General features: G+C 42.2%; 1 protein-coding gene across 1 annotated transcript in view; it reads right to left on the bottom strand.

Moving 5' to 3' along the window:
* AFAP1 (actin filament associated protein 1) overlaps positions 1-26,921 on the bottom strand; it is a 113,857-nt gene extending 86,936 nt beyond the window's left edge. Inside the window, exon 1 of the mRNA XM_085059747.1 lies at positions 26,764-26,921. The gene's annotated coding sequence lies outside the window, so the exon portion shown is untranslated. The remainder of the gene's footprint in view (positions 1-26,763) is intronic.
* Between the last annotated feature and the right edge of the window lie 276 nt (positions 26,922-27,197).

The raw sequence follows: 27,197 nt of genomic DNA, 5'->3' as shown, positions 1-27,197 counted from the left end.
GACCAAAGGTGTTGAAAATTTATAACAAAACACAAATATGTCGAACAAACATTGTTTTTCTCTAAAGTTCTATTAATTTTAAAAAACACAAATGAGAAACTACTTCTCTGTATTTCCCAGTTGTGTCCATGCACATTGGCTGCTCACGAAACCCAAGTCCCTGCTGCCTCTGCTGTCCTGGCAGATGGGACACCTGCCCTGCACACCAGTGCTGCAAGTGTATTTTAATCCCAGCAGCACATGGGAAAGCACATTAAACCCCAAAGGCATCCTATATGTGTCCCAGTGGCACACACATCAGAGAGATGGCATTTAAAAGGAAACCAAAATTTGAAGGTTTTTGTTGAGGCTCAAGGTCTAACAGAGCCAAAGAGGATTGTTTCTCTGCCAGTAGCCAAGGAGTGACCCTCAATGACAAGAACTCAGTGTGACTCCAGCTCTGTAAGCTGATCCACAGATGGGATAACCCTGCTGAGTTCCTGGTGGTTTTCAAGCTTCATTCCTCTGTAAATCAGGAACTGGTGGCTTCGATGATCAGATAGGGGAGGCTGGAAATTTACATTGCAACACTTTAGTCTCAGGTTCTTCACGTTCTTCCAGTACAGCCTATGTTGACTTTATTTACAGTCTCTGACAACTGTAACACACTGACACCTTTTAGCACAAGTGTTGCAACACACTGAAGTCCTCTGACTAGTGATGGAAGTGGTCAGACTGCCAAGGTGCCTCTTCCAACCATCCCATCAAACCCTCAACCCAGCCTGCCCCTCAGGAAGGACACCAGAGCCAAACCACTGACAGTGTAGCTTCTGCACAAGCAAAATGATCCAACAATTCCTGTGCAAACAGACCCTCATTAGCTGACATAATGGAGTAACACACCAACACTTTTAACACATTGATTTTAAACACGAATATTCTGTTAACATTCATGCATTTACTCCTTACTTTACTCCCATTTATAAGAAGGCTCAGCAGCTATATTCCTAAGATACTCAGCACAATACTGTGGCAGCAAGAAAGCAGCTCCTTGTCCCTTTGCACTTGTGTGTTCTTTCATTCCTCATCTCAGTGCTCCTGGAAAAGTGCAGCATCAGTGACAAGACTCTGTTTGTCAGGAAATGTTAATGCTTACTGCCAAGAAACACACACATATTTTGCTAGGCAGCAAACTTAATAGAAAAAGAATCACGTTATTTACGCCAGAACCATGTAGGCCACATTAAACATTTTGACATGGTGGTTCACACTGTCACTGAAATATTTAAGAAAGAGTGGTGAGATTTTTTTGATGTTATTAACTCTCAAAATTTCCAGGGAGTACTAGGTATGTTCTTGACCCTTATATTAAACACAAAAACTCTGTCCAACATTGTCTCTTGGTTACTTTCCTGAAAAACTATGCATGTTACTAGAAAATCAATATGTACTTCCAACTTTACTTATTTTTTGTAATTTTATGAGAGACCACAACTTTTTGCAATTATTTCTAAACAAATTTATCTAAACAAATCTATTAGGAAAAGAGGGCAGTCCATCTCTTCATACCGAATCAAACCACCCATCTCCATGTAAATGTAGGAAAAAGTCAGGATGTTCCCCATGGACTCCTCCTTCCTTACAGAGCATCTGTCATTTGCAAGGCAAAAAGTACAGGAATCTTCTGGAGAGTGAATATCCTCTAACTATTCAAATAAAAATTAGAAAGAATCCTACTTTTTGCAACAAAATAAAATTTATTACTCTTACCTCATTATTACTAAGACATTAGTATGGCTTTTTCAAAACATTCCAGTGGCCTTCCAAACTGCAAAACCTGCCAAATTCTTTGACTCAGTTGCCATAAAACAGTTCTAAATTGCTGGAACCAGATCCAAATTTTGTTTTATAAAAGTATAAAAAGGATATGAGTAAAACCGTGGGTTGATTCATTGTGAATGTAACATACATTAAAGGGTTTCCGGGTCCTGTTACTCATTATGAGAAAACAGCAATCCAGATACGCAGATATATTCTGGTGCCTCCACAGATTTAGTCTCATCCTATTGTTTTTGGTGGTTTTCCCTTTCATCTAATCATCTGCATCTGGATTTTCCCTAAGTAAACCCATGTATTCCAAAACCAAGTAAATGAAAGCAGTGCCATCAAGGAAAGTGTGTGCTTTCTCTAGTAATATTAACCACACGCTTTTCTCTTTGTCAACAGAGCAAATTGGACCACAGAGAAAACAAACCTTTGGAATGTTCAACAATTCAGCTACATTACTATGAAATTTGGAGTATTTTTATCATTTGAGAAGAGAATAATGTAAACTTGCAATTGAATTTGTACCCAGGTTGTACAAAGAGCTAGAAAAGATCCTCAAGTATCCTTTTAAAATCTTATTCAGAATGTTTCAGTTTTCAGTGAGTTCTACAGTTCAGCAAATCTTTATGGGCTGTCCAGTAGTTAATACCTTCCATCTAATTAACCAAGCAATCACCATGATACTCAAATATCTGATAAAACATGTCATTTGCTGCAGGAACATGTGTAGCACTGCTCAGCGAAGTAACCGGGGTCAGGTGTGGGATTTCAATCATGTACACAAGAGAGAACTCCTGCCTTTCCAGATGGGCTTTGCAAGAGCTCCTGGAAGCATCTCTCCACAGGTTCACTGTCTGCCTTCAGGCACACGTAGGAAATTCTGGGAATGCACAGGCAGAGTAACAACTCCTCTGTAGCCGCAAACTCGCTGGGAAGCACAAGAACAGCAGCCCACATCACTGACACCACTCAGCTCTTCCCTCCTCTGCTCATGGAGCTGCTGGTCTCCACTGAGAGCAGCTCCAAGCTCCATTCAGAGGGTTTTGGGAAGTGAATGAGAGAACACCTGAGCAAGTGTAGGAGTGCAGCCTGTAAAAGAACCAGTAGCTAATTCATGTTCATCAGCCCTTCCTGCAGTCTCAGCAGTCCCAGAGCTGCAGCTTAATGGAAGGTAACACAAGGTTTAATATTTCTGTTTGGCACCGTTTTTTTGGGGTTCTTTTTGTTTAAGCAAAGGGCTGGAATTACAGACAAGTATAAAACAAGTTGAATATTTATTACAGCTTGTGATGTTCAGGCAAAGTGCAACTGGGTTTTCTGAATTTCAGGAAGTCTTTCAGAGAGTTCAAGTTTGGGTAGTGCTGGGGGAGTGAGGGCTGTTCTGACCTCATTTGTACATTTGTAAAGAAAAGCATTTCCATGCCATTAGTGTCAGTTTTCAAAAAAGCACAGGGTGCTTTTTTTTTTTGTTGTTGTTATTAGTATTTTTAACTTTCAAACAAAGCCAAAAGCAATCCATCACTTTGGAGGACTGTGTGGGAGTGAGGTGTTGCTAAAAAACATCCTAAGATCCTCTTCTAAATAAACCCTGCAGTCTTTTCTGCCCCATCACTTGCATGTTTGTTTTTGCAAGCACACTGATTTTTTTTAATTTTTTTTTTGTTTTTTCCTATCTGACTGCAATGTAGAACAAATATTTACTCTCAAACAGCAACATAAAGCCAATGCATTCTTTGAATTGTTTTGCTGACTCTGTTCCTTCCACAACATATTTTGGTTTTTAATGCTCACCACCCGTATCAAGCTGCTTTTAGGCAGCAGCACAAGGAACTTCAGGATTTCACTTAATATTCAGTATTCCTCTCCCTAAGGAATGGTAGTGTCATATTTCAGCTTTTGCTTTGTATTGCCCATTGTCATGTGTCTCTGTGTGTTTTTTAAGACACGATTTAGGCGGAATATATTTCTGTGGGGTTCAGAGCAGGAAAAATGTGCTTTTAGCAAACAGAAAGAGGATGACAATAGGGAAAAGTGAATGGAAGAACCAAAAGGGGAAAAATACTAGCAAGCAGGGTGTGATTGTCACTCCAAATTCTCATTTTCAGTATAAAATGTTTATAAAAAGTAGAATCTTAGTAATTATATCTGGGTGTTTTTGTTTTTGTAGCTAAGTGATTATATTTGACACAGCTTAAAGCCAGTTATGTTTATACAAGTGCGTGGGTTTAAGATGGAGAACCAAAGTTTGCCAAAAGCAATTGAACTGTAAAAGTCACTGGAAGTTTTCACATTGCACCAGAAGAGGAGAAACACAGATACTGGTGCTGTGCTCTGACCAGATAGCTGAAAAAGAAAGCTGGGATTTTGCCAGTCATATTTTCTTAGAAATGTTATTTCCATAACACTTCAAAGAAAACCTTTTTTGTACTAAGCCACTTCTAAAGCAGCAGCCATCAGAGGAAGCAGGATGAGACAACAGAAGCAGGGGGGAGGAAGGACAGACCACAACGCCAGAAGGAGATGTCTGCTCAGTCAGAGCCTCTCCAACATCCCCTCCTTTAAGCATTCAGTTGGAGACTTTCCTCCTAAAGACTTGGGCTTTAATAAGCACCACTTATTCTACACCACTCTGAGCAGACTGACTTTGGAGAGTCACATCCCTCAGGAGGCTGAGCAGGGAGCTGACTCAGGACAATGATTTGCTCCCATCAGGGAGTGAAAACTGCCAGCGACTGAAAACTGAAAGAAAACAGTAAGCACGTCCCAGCCTGACAGCAGATGGTTTTCAAATTCTGGCCATTTGAGAGGCAAAGGGGAGAGAGAGAAAGGGAAGGTATTGCTGTTGAGAAGAGGTGACAAAGCAAGCAATCCTGCAGCTTCTTACAAAGGTGAATAGGTGATGTACAAGCAAGTTCTGCTTGCTAAGAACTGCAGCATTGAATTCCAACACAATAAAAGCAGGAAGAAAGAAAATATATTTCCAAATATAAAGTTCTATGGAAAAGCAGCTTCGGGTGAACACGAAACTGTGGTCTGAGCAGAACTATGAATATGATAAGTGAAGCAAGGGTATTTAGCATTTAAAGCTTCTTCCAAGATGTCAAAACTGTTTTTCATTAAATTACCATCATACTTTATTTAAGATGGGGAAAAAGAAGCTGCTGGGTCACTGAAGAGAATGGCCAGGAAATCCAAGCTACCCTCATGGAAAACGTTCTTTACTATGTTTAAGTTTACTTTGTTTAGACATCATTAAGCATTAGTGTGAAGAAGTTCAATATTTTACATGGGAAAGGGTTAGAAGATATGAGAATGGACACAACACAAAGTTTGTCTTCAATCAAAGAATATGGCTGAAAACAATGTCAAGAAAGTGATGCTGTTCATCATTCTCATCCTAGGTGAGACCAGCTATAGCATCTCATTCCTCATGGAAATCAGTCCAACCTTTCACCTCCCTGGCAACCAAACACAACCTTCAAACTGTTAACCTAAGAAAGAGTGCTCCTAACATGCATTATCAATCTCCATTGTTCAGTCTCAAGCCCATTTTCTCTGGTTCTCTCCACAGAAGAATTGGGAAACACACGGTCTTTCTCTTTATAGCAGTCTTAACATACCTGAAGACTATTATGAAGGCTCTCCTCACTTTCCTCTCTGCTAAACAACTGAAATCCCATTCCCAATCTCTCACAGATTGCATCTTCAGAACTTTTGAATATTCCTTTTCTTTTGAAATGTCTTTTCTGGCCCATATTATCCCTCAAGTACACATGAGACACTGCTCTAGATGAGGCCCTCCGAAGGTTATTTGGGCCTTGAGGATTATTTGACATCTATTTCAGACAACACTCCCAGTAAAATGTTTGCCTGTTTTCCTGGCAAAGGTTGCCATCAGTCCTTCAGCCTTGGCCAAGGTGTGGCTGCCACATGTCACATCTTAGAGTGCATTCCATTGTTTGATTCTTGCTGTAGGTAATGCAACAATATGAAAGGTAACACTTGCTTTTACCTTAGATTGTTTCTATTACTTTAACACAGGGAAGGGAGGGCAGGGTGACATTTTATAATGTTACTGGCCTTCAGCCTCTGCTTAAGAAAAAAAACCTCATAAAAAAACTCTTTAGGGTTTCCTCACCAAATTTATCATACCAAGCATGAAAAACAAGTGGGGAACATTCACCCTAATTGCCTAGAATAATAAACCTTTTTGTCATCTGGGCATGAGACAAGATGACAAAAAAGCTGCAAATGTCCCAGCTGGTAGCTGTCTGAAGAAACTGCTTTGCTCCAGGTTGAGACACCCCTTCCCACACGCCAAGGTTTTGAAGAAGGCTTGCCAACTCCTCCCCCATGTTATAAAAGTCAGTTTTATGAGAAGCAGAATGATGGAAAGAGAAAGGATTTGCAAGTGGATGATATAAATGATGTGCTGAAGAGTCCAGTAACAACCTTCAGCCTGGACTTGCTATGCTTCTGCTTGAGCACTGTTTGAATAACAGTGTCAGCACAGAGGGAAAGAACATGACATAATCCATCACCTCCTGATATCACTGCACATCATTTTAATCAGAGAAATAGCTCTGTGTTTGCCTGAAGTATTAGCAGTGATAATATATATATAGTCCAGTTGACCTTATCCTTTCATGATAAAAAAAGAGTTGTGACAAAGAAACACTGCTTTGCTAATATGAAAAATTTGGAGGTTGTAAAGAAGTGGACACATGACAAAGCCTAATTATGGAGCAGAAATAATGGGTTATTAGCTCCCTTCTGTCAGTCCTGAATTGTTACATAAGTTCAGGCAGGAGAAAAAAAGACAGCAGGAAAAGAGACTACACAAGCCCTTCACCATCAGCTCACCTCAACAGAATGACATGGACCTCTCAGGGCTTGGACACACCTGGGCACAGGTGCCAAGGATATCCCTCTCCCTCCTCCCCATGCATGGAAACTGTAGTCTTATTTCATCAGCTGAGCCACTGTGGCTGAAAGAGTCACATTAATGCAAAAGATCCCTGTTTCTTATTAGTATTTAAATGCCAAGCAGCTCAGCAGCTGAATCATAAGTAGCTCAGCCATGCATGGGTAGAATTAACTTCAGCTGGCCAAGAAGGGCACACCAGAGCTCTTAACCAAGCAGGGTTTGACAGGCTTAGCAGTAAAGCCTGTGCAGAGCTCGTCTTAAGATCCTCCTTTTCTTTCTTCTCAGCTAATCATGATACAATTTTCACAGGAAATAAGTAATCCTCATTGAAGATTTAGATCTGATCATGTTCAGTACTATTTAAGTGGGAAAAAATCAAGCTCTTAAGGAATCTGTCTGATGCCTGTCAAGGAGTAGTTTAATTAGAGAGTAGCTGTAACATATCATCCAAATAATAAAAAACCTGGAAAAGTCAGGACAAAAGGTAATTCTGACATTGTAAAGAGTTTAAATTCTAAAGCTATTCCTCTACTTCTTTTTAGACTGGCATGAGATCAATCACATACTCTATGAGAGTACAAGATGTACAATGGAATATAAATAAAAAAACTCCTGTTGATGCTCTCTCTACTTCCCCCCTTCCCTTCCAAGATGCTTGCAGGGTTCTTTCATCTTAACTATTTCCTGATTAGAGAACTTGCCATCCCTTAGGCCAGGCTGGATGTTCTCCTTGGAATGAGTCACCAACACTGAGAAAACAGTAACTGGAGAGTCACTTTCTGAGATATTGAAATGACTTTCAGGGCAGTCTGTAGAAGGGGAAGAGGCACATAAAAGTGTGCAAGTATGTATTTCAAATTAGATTATTATTTCTGCAGGTTTTTTTTGATTCCTGTTTTTCCTGAAAGCTGTGGTTTTACAAAAGGGTAAAGTTAACCCAGGCTGCTGCTGAGAGGGACTGATGTCATCTCTGATCCCTCATTTCCATGCCTTCCTTTGGGCCAAGATTAGCATTCCAGGGCCATGGGTGAGCCAGAGGAGGGCATGGAGCCAGCTCACCACGTGCCAGTGAGAGCTTCTGCTGGTGCCTCTGCAGGGCAAGAGCAAGGAAGGGAGGATGAGCTGGATCTATGCAGCAGCAGCCTACATTTAGATTTACAATCACTGAGAAACAGCAGTCTCTGGTGCAGATGACACACAATGGCTAACAATGCACATGGTCCAGTCCCACACATGTGTGTGTATGAATATGCACATATACATTTATCTCCACATGTACATACGTGACCATCCCCACGTTGCTGTGGGTGGAAGCATGACAGCTGTCAAGAGACAAGTGGTGGGAAAACATCTCAGTCTCCTGAGACAGACACTCAGGGTATGGCAGGAAGGCTGCAGCTCACCCCCAGCTCCTCAGAGAACATCCCCTATTCCTGTGGGGCTTCCCTTGTTTATCTGAAAGACTCAGTAGCTATGTGGGAGCAGAAACAAGGCTGTTTTTATTATTCAGTACACTCAGCTTCTTGGAGGATGCGTGACTCCGACAGAGAAATTTGGGGCTGCATAGAATATACTGTAATAAAACACCTGAAGGAAAACATGATATTTATTATAAACGTATGCAAAATACTTCTGTGTATTATACGTGAAACACACTCAGATGCTCTAACCTGCTGAAATTACCAGAGGCAATGTCACCAATGCCTAAATGTTATAATTATTTCCAAATGAGAGCAAAAGCTGCAAGTAGGCTCACCTTTAGTTTTCTCCTCCCTGGGGCAGTGCATTCCTAGCAGGGGTGTTATTCTGCATCTCTGTGGAAAGCATTATCTTCTCTGATAACAATGTAGCACTGTGCTTTCAAAGACTACAAGGCAACCATGCAAAAAAGTGGGAAAGTTCATCCTGAACAAATCTGTGAGAATTAAACAGTCCTGCGGTCTCTCATGTTTTACATTAGGGACATTGTTTATTCTGCCTTCTGAAATTTGGTTTAAGGTCAATAAATACAACATCAGTAGAGACTATATTTTTTTTACATAAATAATGAACCAGTGGAATATCATACCCACCCTTTGCTTTTTATATTTTTTTGATTTGTGCTTCTACATGATAATTAAACAGAAGGGAGTGCAACTGGATAAGCAAAAGTTGTAACAGAGGAATGCACACATTTATCCACATCTCAACATTTTAAGGGAACTTATTTAATTTTTTTATGTATTTTAACCCTCAGAACATTGTTCTCCAGGTGAAATTGAATACATTACCGTTCCTACTACAGTCTCCTTTCCTAGAAGTACGATTCAAGCATATTATTAAACCCCTACAGGAGCAGCAATAGTAACAGAAACTGAATACATACCCTTACACTCTAAGATGAATTCAATAAAGCTGTTTATTGGAAAAAGCGTCGACAAGTATTTTATTTGGTCTGACAAGTGACAACCAAAAGGAATGACCAATTTTAAAAATACCTTCTGGCAAGGTATTGAAATCCACAAGCAGGATGGCAAATGAAAGTATTAAATAAAACAAAACAAAACCCCACCATCCCCACAAAAAAAACCCCAAACAATAAACCCTAACACTCAAACAGAAAGAACCCATGCCCTTTAAGGATGGAGTATGGAAAGGTAGAAAGTAGTGGTGTTTCCAGTACATGAGAAAAATGGAAATGCATCTGAAGCAATAGGAAGAAATCTCTCCTAAAGGCCTTTAGAATTTCCCTGCAATGGGTTACACATATTGTATTTCTAGCTGCTTATCTGTGGATGTCTGTAACAGAATAAATCATGCAGTAGTGTCAGTACAAGAGGCTACACACACAAATACATTCCTACATACAACCTGCTGTCCATAACACAGTTTAAGTACCTGTGACTTTTCTACCCCACAGCCCACACTCAGCTAAACCAATTAATCAACTGGAAACACTGCCTAGTTTACTTAGTGCTTCTGTTTCTGCATCAAAATCCAACAGCTCAGGAAAAGCTGAAAATACTCAACAGGACTCAGGAAAAGTGGGAAAGCTTCTCTAAATTAATTAGAGAAGCATCAGGTCCACTGCAGACACCCAGGGGTGTATGTCACCCAGGAATCTCAGTGCCAGGGACAAGGCAGGGCAGTGCAAATGGCAGACATAAATTTGACTGTCCTTTCACAGCATGGCTTCTCTCAGACATCCTCCACTGACCCAAGAAGAACACCTGGAGTATTCTTTTATTTTATACATATATATATATATACACACATATAGGTATATATGTAGGCACATAAATACAAGCATACTCTGTAGAATATCAGAATAGCAACAGAAAGGCTAGGAGTGATGGGCACCAGCTGGTCATCTTTAAAGAGCCTGGGGCCAATTATCCCCAAATATATTTGTGGTCAGCAAATGAGGTTGCTTGAATTAAAATATTTAGAAGTTGCTACCATTTTGCAACTAGAGCCTCTCTCAATGCAGGCTTGTTGAACAGTATGTGGTTTTATTCCAGAACTATGCTTGCAGTATTTTTACTAGATTAGGTCAGACCTCACTACTTTGCAGGGACGAAGACTAGCTACAAATTAGATTTAAGTCAAGAAATCCTGTCCAATGTTGTATTTATTAATATCCTCATGAAGTGAAGAGATATAAGCACCTCTGTGCTATGCGATTGCAAGTACAAACCAATTTCTTCTAAATCAAGGTTAACAGTGAAAGGGAGGCATCTCCAGAGGGTTGTTCCTTGCACTTAAAATTTTTAATCCCTGCCTAGTTCCTTACATTTTGTTGCATCTAAGGTCTTTATCTGCCAGAGAAATCAGCAGTTCTCTAGACAGACAGGTGAGGAGAGCTGTGTAAACATATTCATAACACATCTCTTCCTACCAATACCTGTAGCAACTTGTGGTATTCTGCTAGGGACCTTGGATACAGTTTTGAGGAAAGCACAGAAGTATTTACCTAGGCTTGGTGCTCCCATTTAGCTCCATCTTGCCCTTCTGGTTAATATGGAAAATTAACATAAACTCCAGCTGCTCAGTGTATCACAAACCCTTGCAAAGAACACATAAATGCACACGTGCTGGAATTAAACAGCAACCACGTGGTGGTCTGCACTGAGTGAATGAGATGTGTTTATGGACAGCACTTTCTAAAATACACTGCACCTCTCTAACTTTTAATAATATTTAACTTATCTCTTTCTCTCAACAAAAACTATTTAGGTAAAACAACACAGGAATAACCATCACGTTCCAAACACTAATGAATCTTTCTGGGAGGTCACCTACCATACAAACAACACGCAGCCACACAGCAATTGTTCAGCCTGCAGCAGTGATGAAGAACTACATTCCTTACAAAAATAGCTTAAGCTATTATTAAGTCTTTGAACTATTTTTAAGACTTAAACAGCAACAAGAAATCAGAGAAAGGCTGATACCAGTAAATATCAACAGACAAAGAAGTAGAGAAGATGGGTTGTGTGCAGAGTCTGCCTTAGGGGTGAATGAAGGAGCTTCACAAGGTGCTCTGCAGCTCCACTGGGACTCTCAGCCTGGTAATAGACATTATTTAAGCCTCTGAACTTTTCCACTGGTTTCAGTGCAAACACACAGGTGTGTAACAAACTTTGCTTGATTGCATCTCATGGGCAAACCCATTTTTATAGGTGTTAATTTCCCACTGCAGTCATTTGAGTGCTGCTGCAGGTTTACAGTTTCCAGCCATCTCTATTTAAATCTCTTCTACAGTCTACGGAAATTATTGCTCTATTAAACTACCTCAGAATGATAAATACATATGATGTGTTCAATATGTAATATGATACAATATATAATAAAAAACAAAAAAAGCTTTTTTTTAAGTTTTGATTTTGTTTAAGTTTGATTAAAAAGGGGCCTTTAAGGAGATCATCTTACAATACAATATTTCATACATGGATTTCTGCTGAAGAAAGGCATATTTGTCAATTATCTATATCTATACTTCCTGTCCAAATCTGAAGTATACCTATAAAAGAACCAGGTTTTGGAAAGAAATCCAAGCCACTGGTCCTCCCTGGGCTTCCTGTCAAATTCTCAAATTCCTGACATTGCTCAAATGTAGGATTTGTCTTTAAACATATTTGTAAATTATTGGTTAAACCCAGATACTTCAATTTCCCAGAAATTACAATCTCTAGTGTGCACCCTTTTCAAGGACACAGACAAAAATTCTGTCTGTGTTTCCCATGGGATGGTTTCCAAGCCACTACACAATCAGTTTCTTTTTCAGTTTCCCCATCTTCAGAACATGTACTTTTGTATTTTGATGGCACTTTTTTGTTGTTTTTAAATTTTAAACAGTGGCAATAGAACTAATTATTTTTTGTTTATTGAAGATTAAGAACCTCAGTTACCCAAATGCAAGACATCTTAATTAGCTAGGCACTGAGAGCAGCAGCCTAAATAAAAATGTAACAGCTGAATGAACTCACATTTGGTATGCAAATAATTTTATATGAGACCAATATGGCAAACTACTCATAAAGCAGAAAACTTAAATTATACAGCAATGCCCAGAAGTACACCACTAAGAATTTTATGTCATAGACCTCATTTACTGAGAATCTGTCTCTGTCATCCTTCCTGCATTTCCAGTCTCTTTCCAAAGATGTTTTCACAAAATACCATAAACCATCAAAACCCTGAAACAGCCATGCAAAGATGTTGTGACAGACCTTTCTCTAAGCACTAAGTAAACCCAAAGTAGGAACACACTTATATATCCAAATGCAAAGAATGATCATCTTGTTTTAAGCCTCCTGAATAAATTCCTTTAATTCAGAAGAATTACTCATTTTATGGGGTTGAAAGCTGAGGCAATCTATTTGAGCTTTAGCAGTGACATTGCTCTGACTAAATGCCAGTGCTTACAATGTCATCTGTATCTCAGCTAGTTGCCCTAGGCTCAATGCACAGCCAATGGAGAAATTCAGGCTTCCTGAAATAGAACACATCAGATTAATTACATCCTAGAGAAGCCAATTTGTATCCCCTGATTGTACAGAAGGTCTACTGGGAAGGAGCTCAGCTGTAGACCTGCTCTGCCATGTGTGGCTCAAGTCAGGCAGAATGTATCCCACTCTAAGTGCCTATCAGCTTTCAAATGCCTTTCATTTGGAAATCCGATCCCATGCTTACTAAAATGAATGTGGAAAAGAGCTTTCTCATTACAGTAAGATATTTAAATATAGTTAGAAATTTGTTTAGTGATATGTTATATTCACATAAACCTAGTTGTGCTATTATTACTTATCATTTTCATGTCATCTTTTAACCACACCTAAACAGTTTTGCTGTGAACAGAAGAGAAATATATAGATTTGCATTTTCTGAAGAACCTATTAACTGGCACCACAGAGAGCCACAGTGGAGATCCCACAGAGCCTCCTCAGTTTCAGACTCACTCAGCATTCACACGAGGCTGCTGTTCAAGCGCCAGGGACAGGCAGGACTTGCGAACATATGATGACACTTAGTTTCATATTCCCACTTTTTCAACAGATGGTCTGAGTGAGTGCTTTTCTTAGTGCCTTGCAAGTACCAATAGTTGAGTCCTAATTTAGATGTGAATAGATTAAAACAAACTGTTTATTCTCAGTTAAGATGCACATTTCCAAATGCTGATCTTCAAACTTGGTAAATGTAGCGTAACTTCATAAAAATGCACTCATTTCACTTTAACTTTGGCTGCCTCCTGTCACAGACTCATCATAGCCTTTTTCTCCAAGCCTCAAAACTGGAGTGAAAAACATAACAGATGTGATGTATAAATGAAAGATTTCATCCCACTGTCCTAAGGAAAGGGAGGAGGGGAAGAAAGCACTTTTGGCTCGTAGCTGGCACCCATCTATCAAGAACAGCAAACATGACAGGCCACCACAAACAGAGTGAAAATGGTTTGAACAAACAGCATGCCTATTCTCTCGAGTTCCACAGATAAGCAGGGCTTGCACTGCACTCAGTACCTCTGCTTTTCCTAACCTACTAACACCAGCTCAGCCGTGGCACTTTAGCTCCAGCCCCACAGTACACTGAATAATGCAGTTAAATATCCCATTACTACCCCTCTGGATCCCACTACTGCTCTTCTACACCTGGTTTACATAAGCATCAATGCACTTATTTCACAAATCTTACTACTATTTGCAATCATTCTTTTCTTTAATCAAAGTCCAAGCTGGTTGCCTTCTGCTTCACTTTGCCTTTGGTTGCACGTCAGGTTGCATTCTGTCTTTGAAGAGCAGTGATTGAAAATAACACAAAAGGAAATCCCCTACATAATTTCTACCCAGGGTCTTTTGCTAAGAAAGCAGAGCCAAACAAGTTCCCATTGGCAAGATTCTGAATTGAGGGACTGCAAATCTCTGTGATGGAGCACCTTGGGCTCATTCCTTACAATGGGGACACTTGCTCACCATTTGTCTTCTGAAGCAATCTGTCAGGATACTGACCCCATTCTAAACTCATCACACATGAAAATTAACAACAGACACAGGTACTCAATCAAATACAGAGTAAGGCAAGGCTAAAAGAAAGGATGTCAACAAGCAATATATAGAGGATAGGGTACCATTCAGACGTGAATGGAAGCCAAATCCAAAAGATCTCCAGAGTGGGGAAGACTGCTGCTTAAGAAGCATAAGCATAAATAATAACTAATATGGTTGGTTTGGGGTAGGATATTTACATGTGACGTGTGCAGACAAACCAGTTTAATGTTTTTCAAGTCCAGAAGATAATACTGTCATCTGTGGACTTGCAGCTAGACTGAGGTCATCCTGTGTTGCAAAGCACCCTGTATGAGTAGATGTTGATAGATGATCATTTGGAAAAGCAGCTATCAGTCACAATCAATACACCATTCTAAATCTTCCCCTCAGAAGTTACTATTGTTCATCTGGAGACTGACAACAATCTGACCTAACAAGTAAAAATCCTACCATAACTATGCAGCAAAGGAGTGGTGACACATTATTTATCCAGAATACATAGTTCTTGCTTTGAGAGATTGTGAAAATGGATGCATGTATGAAGAAGGTAGGGAAAAAAAACTCTGAGAAGATAAAGAAGCTAGGGCAATAGGAAAATACCCAAATTAATCCACTTTCTAGTCTTCATACACATTTTACAGTTGTTTTGCTAGCCCAATAATGCTATTTCTTAGCCCTCCCACTTTGAGCAGATGGGATGCAGCCCTCTGATCCTTAAATTAAAAACCATGCCACTTTATGCTGACAAAATGTTTAATCATCCAGGACACGAAGTCTACTACCATTGCCAGAATTTAAATTCAGTGACATAATTCCATGGTGTGATCAGATAAAGAACAGAAAATAATAGGATTTCAAAAAGCCCACATTCTAATAATCTTTGTTACTAGTAACAAGCTGGCAGACAAGCAGAATGTCAAACAAGATAATGGCAGCAGACGATGAAAATTCTCAATTCTCTCCACTCAAAAGGCTCTCTGCTGGTGTTCAGTGATTTCCCAGCAGTCCTATTATTAGGGTCCCAAGTCCCTGATCTTTCTGGTATTAGTCAATGACAAAAATTCACTTGCCTACAGGCAGAGAGAGAGTTATTGTAGGCAAGAATGTTATTTCTTAAGCACAGGAAGGAAGAGGCTTCACCTGGTTATAATACCAAATTAAAAACTGAATAAGATTATTTAATTCTGTATTGGGTTTACTACAGTATCAATAATAATTCCATAAGAAAATGCACTTTATATGCAAAATCAGTAACCAATGAACATTTATTTTGCCAGGTGGCTTTTATTAACTCTGTTCTTAACAGTTTGAAATGGCATTACCCCCTTCTGCTTTGGAAAACTTCCACTGGTGTATGTGAAGTTTCTTCCCAACAAAAATCTCCCCAGGAAGAAACTCTCACTTTAATAAAGAAACAATAGCAAAAGGAATTAAGTATTTTCCCAGCTAGGCTTACTTCAGATGGTCCAACAACTACAATTTTGGAGAATTCTGCCACCAATAACGTTTTCTCCAATCCAAGCAAAAATCTTCTTGCCATGTCCTTTGTCTTCTTCCATGCAGTTACACCCTGGCAGCTCTCATCACAAGGTGAGTTGCTCAATATTACATTTATATTACTGAACTACACAAAAATGCTCTTTAAGACTGATTGTAACAAAACAACCCTGTGAAGTGCTCTGGTACACACAGAGCTGTGCCTCATTCCACCCCTCCTAGAGCTGGTAAGAGCCTTCTGGAACTATACACATACTTTTTGTTGCTTCATTGCACTGGGTGCAGCTGAACTGAATAGAAAAAGGATTATTTTGGTGTGAAGTGAACAGATCCAAGATGGTCAGCTCTTGTAGCTGACCCTAGTGAAGGCAATCAAAGGAAAGTGCAGGTACCCCTGGAGGGTCTCAGCACGTCCCACATCAGTGAGAAAACCTGCACCACTTTTCTCTGCTGGCCCAGTGGGAGAAGGGCACAGTCTGGGATTTTAATAGCAAACAAGAGAGCATTGAGTGGCACCACTCACGTGAGGAGCTCAGGGCTGTAAAACAGCAGGTGAGCTGTTTGCTGCAGACTGCTTGGCACAAGGGGCAGGTGAGGTAAGCCCTGCACACTGCAGCTCAAACATTGTGTCTTTGGGATGTGACACCTGGCATTACATCAAAAAGTTTCCAGGCAAAGTAGGTAAAAGCTTCTTTATCCTACAGTTTAGGGGTATTCTTAAACTCACTAGCATTGCAGGAGTTAAGGTGAAAGCTTATAAAGCAGGGGTGGCAACACGAATAAATGGAAAAGATGCTAAGGATTCTTACACACCTCTCTCCCTCCTTTGTACTTCATTAAAGAGAAGATTGTGGGTTTGTACTGAAATCTCAGGAGTGCTGAGGCACTAGCAGGGCTGATGAGAGGTGACCAGTGTACCAAACTCCTTATAACTTTATTATGGATTTCTTTGAAGCATTCAGGCAGCCTGTCAGCTCTCTCCTTCCCTTTGCACCCTGAACATCTGCCATTTCCAGTTCCTACCGCTTGCCCCATTTCATGAACTCATTCGATTTTTATGAGTTATTAACATATAAAGAGCTGCTCTAAGGTACTGAGTGCTTTATAAGTCACTGATGACAACTTGCTAGAAGGGCCATGCTACTTTGGCTCTGCATGCACAGCTCAAACTACAGCTTGAGCAAGAGCACATTGCTGCTGTGCTGTCCCTGGGCACCTTTGCTCCATCCAGCTGATGCCTCCTGGCCAAGAACTACTCCACAATCACACCTCAGAGAGCTGCATTGCTTCATTTCATGTGTCTCTACTTTCACACTGTTTACATGTAGGCCTTGCTCCGGGTTGCTCAGATCCTATCTCACAGAGGGAAGAACTCACACCTCAGTAGGAAACAGCCCTTCCCTACAGCAATGGGCAGGGAAAGGGCTGGACTCCTTCCCAAGTACAGCTTCCAAGTTAGCTCCCTGAAGCACGAGAAGAACTTAACTGGTGTAAATGCAACAACTACTTAAAGCAGACTCCAACCAAGCTAAGGTTTGATCCCTGTTTGGCACAGTATATTTTCTTTGTTTGGTTGCCTTTCTTTAAATCTGGCAGAAAACCCCAGGACAGCTGGGTTTTTTGTAAGAGCTGGTATGTCAAGAAACCTAGCCCAGATGACCCCAAGTCTTGAAGATGAATTTCACCCTTTGCTCTCATAAAGTAGAATAAACTTGAGGGCAATCTGAGAGCCTATAGATGTGCTGACCCTAAACTCGAAAGGAATCCTAAGTGCAAGAACAGCAGAGCTAGTCCCATAATGCTTAAAAAGATGTTACTGTGGTAGGAAAAACAATCTGAAGGATTGAAGGGTTGAAGAAGTCTAGAAATCCCCAAACATCATACCTCTTCAAGATAACTTTTGCTTTGCTTGGAATCTAATCAGTATTTTAGTTGTTTCTTTGGGACAGTCAGTCATATGGGCCTTCTACACGTACATCTGCTTGCCCTTTGGTTGTAGAGACAGCTACTGTTTACAGAGAACTTCACTACAACTTATTTTTTACACTCAGACCACTTTTAAAAGTTACATAGCTGGACTGTAAGCAAGAGGACAGAAAAATGAGAGATCTGAAAAAAATGAGGTCAAAGGAGGGACAGCTCTCAGCAAGATTTTCCACATATGCAAAATCTAGACTCAGTGTTTTGCAAACAACAATAAAGGAGAAGATCCAAAGGGATGTGAAGGAAATTGTAGTGTTGGGAGGCTGTGAGGCTCAGTCACTGCAGACAGACAGGAACAGCGGTCAGTTGGGGACTAATGGAAACTTGAGTCAGATTAAAATTAATTGCTGCATTTTTAGGGCTTGTTGAATACAGTTTGCTCCAGATTAGCTCTGGAATAATGCTCAGGATGTTGCTGTCACAAGGGGAAGGTGTCTGATGGCCACAAGCTGCAGGAGCAGAGGGTGGTGGGTGAGCTGCTTTTGGGGCAGAAAGGGTGGATCAACACACTCACCTCCCCAGGTAACTCCTGCCTATGGGGACTCACGGCCAGCAGAACAGCACAGACAGGGATTCAACCCCAAGCATCAATCTCACTGATGTCAAGTAAGATCATGCACAGAATCCTAGAATGGGCTGGGTTGGAAAGGACCTTAAAGACCATCTTGTTCCAACAACCCTGCCAAGTACTGGGAAGTTCCACTAAACCAGATTGCTCAGAGCTCCATCCAGCCTGGCCTTGAACACTTCCAGGGATGAGGCATCCACTTCTCTGGGCAACCTCTGCCAGTGCCTCACCACTCTCACAGCAAAGAAATTCTTCATTAATATCTAATCAAAACACACCCACTTTCAGATTAAAACCATTGCCCCTTCTCCCATTACTGCATGTCCTTGCCAAAAGTCCCTCTCCAGCTCTCTTGTAGTCCTCATTATGCACTGGAAGACTGCTAATAACCTTGTTGAACTTCATGGGGTTCCCTCAGGCCCACCTCTCAAGCCTGTCCAGACCCCTCTGGATGGCATCCCTTCCCTCCTGAATGTGAACCTCACCACAGAGCTCAGTGCCATTGTCAAACCTGCTGAGTTGCACTCAATCCCACTGTCCATGTCGCTGACAAGAATGTTAAACAAGACTGGTCTCAAAACCAACCCCTGAGGAACAGCACTCGTCATTCATTTACTTAAAGTCTAGTGCTCACATAAACACTGTTCTGAGATCCAGGGAAAGAAGACCAAGAAGCTGAAAAAAGAAAACCAAGGACAGCAGAAAGTCCCACAGAGGATGAAAAGTTCACAAGCCACAGGAACAGACAGATTTTCCCAGAGAGGGAACAACTCTTCCTTTCCCCAGAGGACACTTGTTTTGTTTATCTGAGGTTTTTGGTGTGTGCTTTCAGCTGTCTGCATGTTTGGGGGGTTGTTTTCATTAATTTCTGAAGTGAGAGACTTTCAGATTTTTTGACTTGGGTTTGTTTTTTTAAGGTCTCCAACTGCATTTTTTTTTCCTTTTAAATGAAACCTTACTTGTTAAATATCCCTTTTTTCAGCAGAAATAGCTAACCTTGGAAATAGCATTGTTTTTGTAACCAGGTGGGGTCCCACCCGTCTACTCTCAGCATTATTCATACTGGCCCTCACCCAGAATTTTCCCCAAGACTCTTCAGGGTGGATTTCATTCCTGTTAAGCTCAAAACAAAATGCTGTGGCCTGACCTAGCCTCTTGTCTCGTCTCAGCTCTCCTGGTTCTTCCTGAAGGACTCACCATGCACCCATCACTCCCTCTGGAAGGAGACTTGCAGCTTTTCATGCTCCTAATGACAAACACAGGGTGCACACAGAGGGATCAGGCGAGGAGAAGAGTTCTGTATATTCTCAGAGGCTCTTCAGTCTGAAGACTTTTTCCCCCTTCCAAGCAGCAGATCTTTTCATTTTCCACAGGGTATTCTTTTGATAATGCGACGTGTTAACAGAGCTGAAAATCACTGAGCTTCTTAACAGTTTCAGGTATTTACTTTCTTCAGCCTGATCTCTTACAGCCAGGGACAAATCCAGCAGTTCACTCTATTCCCTGGCATGGACTGCATTAGATGAATAAATCCCACTCTCCACAGGGGCAATTTGTTTCTGTTTGATCTGTGCTAAGATGCAGCTGCAGAACAACATCAGTGGCCTCTCTGCAGCTCAGCTCCCAAACACCACTGCCCTGCTCCTTAACTCACCCCCCTGCCTTTTGCATTATCTCCCCTATTTTCAACTCCTCCCATTTTATTATTTCCTCATTACAGCCCACCTTGTCTTCAGGGCTGAAACCACGTGTTTTTGTTTGGTCTGACCTGCAGCAGGCAGATCAGCTGGTTTGCTGCATCCTCATGAAGCAGGAGCCCCAAACCATGACACAGGACTCAACTCTTCAGACCAATTCCTGCTGGCAGCTTGCCTTCTCCTCCTCCTCATCCTGCTGCTGAAATGGCATTGCTTATGCCTTTGGCCTCTTAAAAGCCCTCTACTAAGTGTTTGTGAACCCGAAGAAGATGGACAACAGGCAGTAATAGTTTTGGGCAGGCTCCTTGCCCCTAGGTTTGCTGGTGTGTGGGGCAGGGACTGAGCACTGCAGCCACTGCCCTGCCCAGAGCCAGTGCAGCAGCTGGGGCTACAGAACCTGCCAGACTGACACAGCACACACTGAGGAAAACCACAAGTCATTATTTCCATAACCATCTAGCCAGTTCACGTGATTTTTTTTTTCCTTATAGAGTAAATAACCTTTTGCTAAATGTATTTCACATTTTATGAGCGTTTTCCTTGCACCTGCTATTGCTCATTTCATATGGCATTTCAAACTTCCTTGCCCAGATCTGGTACCAGGATGGCTTCTGCCAAGAACTGGCTGGTTAAAAACCACAGAAATTACAGATCACACCCTGCTGTTGGCCATCAGCATGAACAGTCTGAAACTCAAGGCCTTAATCTTTTACTTGAAAGTATAACAGTACATTTATTTATTTATTAGCAATTATCCTTTTTTTCTCAGAAAACCTGTGTGACAAAGCAGCTCTAACATATAACCTACACATATACACACTTTTTATTTATCTACCTATATACAGCTCCGTATTCATTTGTATATATCACATACAGACACAAACATATCACTTTGAAGGCAGCTAGAATTACACAGCAGCAATTCTGCCTGTCCCTGCTGCTTCTTGCTCTCCCATCTACCTGTCAGCAAGGACTGTGCCTGCAAGGAAGTCAGGCACAAAGTGACAACCTGTCAAACTGTCCCTGTACTGAGCCTGGGAAAGGAAAACAAGAAAGTTTTATCTACCGCACATGGCAAGAAAAGGAGAGCAAGGCAACTTGAAAATGGCAATGAACTTGGTGCAACAATGAAAAAAATCTATGAACACGAAATGTTTTAAATTTTAGTAAAATTCCATGACCAGACCAAGGCCAATGGGGAAAAGCAACCAACAAAACAGAAAACAAACCAACCATTTACAGGGTGTTCATAATGTTTTGCATGCTGAAAAGAGAGATGTTGCAGCTGATCAGCTGACTTTGGCTGCTTCATTATGAACTTGCTGGGGAAGAGACCTAGAGTAGCCTGCAAAGGCACACATGTTCCCACAAAACAAAATAGCAAACCACTTAATCTGAGAAAGCTGTGTTATTTCATATAAAAATCAGAGAAGTCTGAGAACACTTACTTATTCTCTAACATTTACCTGTGTAGAAAACACCCAAATTAATCGATCTGCATAAATTCCTTAGTAAAAATAATGCTGAGGATTAGAATGGGACTGGAGAGCATCACCTGAGAAAGGCTGAAGCTGCAGTGGCTTGTGAATGAGTTGCCATTGCCATTGAGATGTAGCGAAAATCTCTTCCACTACTTTACAATCGTCATCTTTTATTAATCAGCCCAAGAGCACACGGCAAAAATAGAAATCTGCTTACAAAGCTGGCACACATGGGAAAAACTCACTCCTGGTTGTTTTATTTTAAACAAACCCTACAGTAGGTCCCATTGTTTGTTTGTTTTTCCCCCCAGACTAGACAGCATGTGGCTTATGAGCCACACTGATAGATGTGATAAAGCTCCTGCCAGATCTGATTGATGATGGCACTAGGAAGTGCTGTGAAGGTCACAATGTAATTCCCTCTTTGCAGCTGCTCCTGGCAAAAAATGGTACAGGAAAATAAAATCTGGATTCGTTAATTGCTAGTAACAGGGAAATTCTGTCCTTACCTTGCCTTCTCCTCTCTTCCAATTTCAAACAGGAATGCCATAAGCATGTGTAACTGATGAGAGACCAGATAAGTTTCAAAGAGATACTTAAACACCCTTTAATGGACAAAAAAAAAAAATCCATCCACAGCAACTGGCCAAATATCGAGCCTTTATACTTTGAAGACAGTGCAGAGTAGTTTAGCATGAAAGCTGCATATGAAAGAGCTTTTACTATTTGCTCTTCTGCAAAACTGAGATAACATACCACTACATATTCCCTGGGAAAGAGTGCTATCTCTGATAATGTGAATACATGAACTAAGCTCTTTTCCCAAAGTCTATTCATTTTAAATGAAAAAGGCAAGCATGCTGACTAGAACTGGCTACTAGCAAGCCAGAGCATAAGTCAGTCAAGTTGGACATCAAAATTCTCTTTTCCATAAATGCTGTGATGTGATGAGGACACTGATAAGAGACTTTGGAGAATTCACAAGCATGATATAATGACAGTCCCCTAATGAATAATATATATTCAGTGCAACTCACAGCAATTACCTCACATACACAGTGTTGTATTTCTTGGGGGTAAGATGTTGTTATCTTTGAGACATCAGCTACATTACAGATTAAATTGGAAACCACTTGTGTACTTTTTTCTGGCACTGACTATTAATGGATGGAAATATTTTTATTCAGCATTTTGTACTCATAAAGGTTTTGGCACAATAAGGCCATTACCAACATCTGTCTTAGAGAAAGATAGTCTTTATCACTCAGCTCAAAATACATAATGGCACAGAGATGTTGGCAGCAGAAATCCCCCAGATAGTCAAAAAATCCTACCAGTATGTAACCATAAATGGAATAATACACTGATTTTTTTTTTTTTAATCTTTTTCAGTTTAGGAAAGAGATTTAGAGAAGACAGGCCTATCAGTTTGCTCCTATTACTGCCAAACATACACCATCAATTTTTAAAACACCAATACATGTGAAAAGAAGTACCCATACTAGATCCAAATGATAAAAAAAATCCTCTTAGGAGTTTCTTTCCTAGATTTCTTCATGAACATTCACAATATATACAACAGATATTGATTCATCCTTTTCACAGCCTCCTGTATTCTCCAAGGATACTCTAAGAGAGATAATCACCATCAGCTCATTTGGACATTGCTCCAAATGTGAAGGGTGCTCAGCAGCTTTAGCAGCCAAACCTTATTATGCACCCTAAGTCATGACCGACTGTTTGTTAAGGTGGCAAATGGGTTTAAATTTTTTTGCTCTATCTCTGGAAAATGGAGATTATGTCACAAAAGACTGTTACCTGCTATGAGATATCCCTCACTGCACAAACCCAAGTTATTTTCCTGCAATACTATTCATTAACACTACTCACATCAGCACATCAGCACACCCAGAGACTCAAGAGTTAACTTTTAATCACAGAGTATCATAGAATGGTTTGGGCTGGAAGGGACTTTAAAGATCATCTGGTAGAGAAAGAGCAATTTAATCTATACATAGAATTTTAGAGCACTGATGCATACACACTACAAATGGAAGACCTACAGGTGTACATGGCTGGGTTGGTGCAGTGAGACAGTCGTGCTGCTGTAACCCCTGCACTCTGAACTCGGGGTCACCCTTGTGCCATTGCAGCTACGTGTTTTCCTACCTGCTCATGCTGTGTTGACAGACTGTTCTTGGGATTGCCTCATGCAGACACTCCCCAAAAAGACATCTGGTATGGCCTTGAAAACTTAAATTGCTCCAAGGTCAGCTGAGGATGCTTCATAGTAGGAAAAGTAATTCCTCCTAGAGAACCTTTATAGATGCAGGAGTACATTCAAGAGTTGGCTTTTTCAGTCCTTCAATAAAAGCTCAGAGACCACAGTACCTGCAGTCCTCTGGCTGACTTCCACATTTCTATTATTTTTGTTGGGTTTGACTATAAGAGTTCAACTGTGAGCCTAAGAACACTTTACTTTAGAACTCTATTAACCTGAAATAACATCTACTGAGTGTGTAACACACTCACCTGCCCAGCCCAGCCCAGACAGTTTCTGTACCAGATGAAGCACTATTTGTCAATAACTGATGAATCAGGGAAGTCAGAACCATACCAGTAGCTAGATGTCATTCACAGCTAAAACCAGTTGAACTGCATAGCTGGAAGGGATGCATAAATTTTTCCAAAAATTGCCACAGTAGGCTTTACTGTGAGTAACTCTTAATAGCATAGAGTGCACTAAACTGTATGGGAGTTTGGAAGTGCAAGTCTTTGCATCCCACCCTCCCACTTCAGCAGGAGATCTCTTGCAAATGAATATTAAGTACATCCCTTCCTCCTCCTCCTCGACCCCTCCTCAGGAAACAAAGAGCCCAGCTTTGAACAAAGCAGTTAACCAGGCAGGCTCCTGGATACCACACTCCCATTGACTGACCTAGCAGACACACAACTTTCGAAAATGGATGGAAATTAAATCAGCCAACTCCAGATGGCACCAACCAGCCCTGAAGCACTGGCCCTTTGTCCTGAGGCAGTGTCACAAGGGAGACCCAGCAAGCAGCAGGGCAGGACAACTCCTGATCCTACAGCAAGTTGTCTTTGCACCACTGAACAGAATAGCACAGTTTGTCATACATGTACCAAATATAGCCTGTCCCCCTTGTGACTTCAGTATTTGATTTTGGGCTTTATGTCTCTGACAGTATCAGCTCAACTCTGAGATTTAGGAGAGGAAAAGGAAAACCTCCCTCACTAAAATTGTAAGATTTTAAAATAATGTGAGTGATTGATCTATTGAAATGTTGCATTTTACCCTCTCTTTGTTGCCACTGTTTCAATACTGCAGTTTCAACCCCCAAGATCTTCCAAATCCCCTCATCTAAAAATCTACCTGAGACACAGGAGCACAACATAACACTTTGATTTTTGCTGACAAAATTCCTAGGAAACGTCAAACAGTGCCACATTTCACCAAAGGCAGAGAGTATCTGCTCATTGTTCTATCTACAGGCTTGTCACTGCAGTCACTAGCTGACACACAAAGAAAACTATAGATGCTTCTTTTTCGAGTCTATTTCAAATTCTTCTTAAACCCATCTGCTGCCCTATAGCCCCAGAAAGACAGGATGCTCTCCCTCTGGTTTTAACGTAGAATTTGCTCTTCTTCCAGACCAGTTCAAAAAGGAAAAATGGTTTGCTCAAAACAAGAAAGTAAGAAAAAAAAGTGCAGTTCTTCCCATGGAAACCACCAGGAGGCAGAAGGGATGACAGAAGGGCACCAAGTGCCCATATAGGAGAGCACTGATGGATAGATCCATCTGGCTGCCAAGCTGTTCCCTTGTGCCCCTGCACCGACCATCCTCAGAAAGGCAGACAAAAAACCTTCCTAACACTGTTACTTTCATAACAGTAACGAAAAGAGCAGCCCTGTTAACACTTGGAGCACACAGTGGCAGAGCACCTGCAAGGCGAGATACTAGTTATGGAAGAATCATTAATTGCCATGGATACCTCTGAGAACTGAACCAAGCCGTGCCGTGACATTTTTTCCCCATGGAGCAAAACAAAGAACTGCACAAAGAACAGCAGAATCAGTCGTTTTAAGAAGCCCTGAAGTACATTATTCAATTGGATCTCTCCAGCTTTGAGATTTATCATTTCATAGTTGGATCTCAGCCGCCAAGTTCAGTCATACGATAAACAGAACAGGCACAGGCACACCTAGTGTTTGCATCGAGCTGATCATACACGATCCAGAGGGGAGATGAGCTAAATACTCCTCTGTTCCTGTCATGTGCCTTGTCTTGCCTCTCAGAGTGCATTTACCCAGCTGCACCGTCCTGCAGGGCAGGTGAATGCCCGGCTTGCCAGGGATGCCTGCCTGAATCCCCTCACCTCCAGCCGCTCCAGAGCTTTCAGGTTATGAAGCAACTCCTGCTTCTGGCCGCTTTTCTGGCTCTTTTGCCGCCTATTATTTTCCTACCGCCTAAATCTTTGGCAAGTTTCCCCTAACCCCGCCACAGAACACACATCCCGCGCGCAGAACCGACAAACTCGAGTTTCCAAAAAAACCTCTCAGTGGAAGAAATCGAACCACGTCGCCGTGACCTGTCCCCCCCAGCCTCCAATGGCAGGCTGCTCTCAGCCCGAACCTCCGCTCAACAGGAAACCAACGAGGGGTCGGCCCGGGAAGCCAACGGGATGGATCTGCAAGGATGGTTCTGTTCGCCTGTGCCCTGGCTGACTGCAGGACTGTAACATGATGCAATCCCTCGGCTGTGATGAAACAGGATCAAATGGCCAAGAGGGAGACCACCTCTGCCCTCCCCAAGCGGGAGAGAATGAGGAAGCTCGCAGCGGTACAAAGCAGACTCCCGGGGAGGGATGCGAGTTTCGGGATGGCGGACAGAGGGCTTCGCTCCGCAGGATCTCGGCCGGATCTCTGCTCTTTCAAAGCCCCGTGCTGCCGGGGAAGCCGCCGCCCGATAACCGGGCTCCCTCCCAGCTTTTTCCATGTGCTGCCCCCGGCCAAGAAGACGAGCCAGACTTTATTTTCTAATTTTTTTTAGGCTTTTTTTTTTTGCCCCAGTAATCCCACAGCTTTCCTCGCACGGGGCTGCCTGGAGCAGCAGCGGAGCAGCGGCTGGAAAAGCCCATTTCTGAAGGCAGCCCTTCCCCTCCCTCCTTTTTCTGCCGCGCTCCCTCTCGGCCCGCGGAGCTCGGCGGGGATGCTGCCGGGGCGGGCGGGCAGCGATCGCGGCCGCAGCGCTCCTACCTTCGCGGCCGTCCCGCGGCGGCTGCCGGCACAAAGCGGCCGAGCGCGGCTCCTCCCGCACCGCGGCTCCTCCCGCACCGCGCTCTGCCGCCCAGCGCAGCCAGCGCCGCGCCGGCAGGGGACAGCGGGGAGGGGACAGAGCCCGCTCCCACCGCCCCCCGGCCGGGCCCGCCCCGCGGGGAGGGGACAGCGCCGAGGCGGAGCCAGCCGAACAAAGGCCGGGGGGGCTGCGGCAGCCCCGGGTGCGGCGGGATGGGGCAGGTGTGCGCGGCAGCCCCGGGCGGGGGCAGGTGAGCCGGAGCGCTCCTGCGAGGGGAGTGCTGGCAGATCAAACCCGGGCTTCTTGCCCCAGAGTGAAGCCTCCCTGCACTCGGAGACTTGTTCCCCGAGTGAATAGTGCGATATCGCAGCGAGAGCCTCGGTGCAGCTCCCTT

The sequence above is a fragment of the Lichenostomus cassidix genome, chromosome 4, assembly GCF_008360975.1.
Source record: "Lichenostomus cassidix isolate B80296 chromosome 4, HeHo_3.0, whole genome shotgun sequence".
NCBI lineage: Eukaryota > Metazoa > Chordata > Aves > Passeriformes > Meliphagidae > Lichenostomus > Lichenostomus cassidix.
This window is presented reverse-complemented; position numbering and strand designations above follow the sequence as displayed.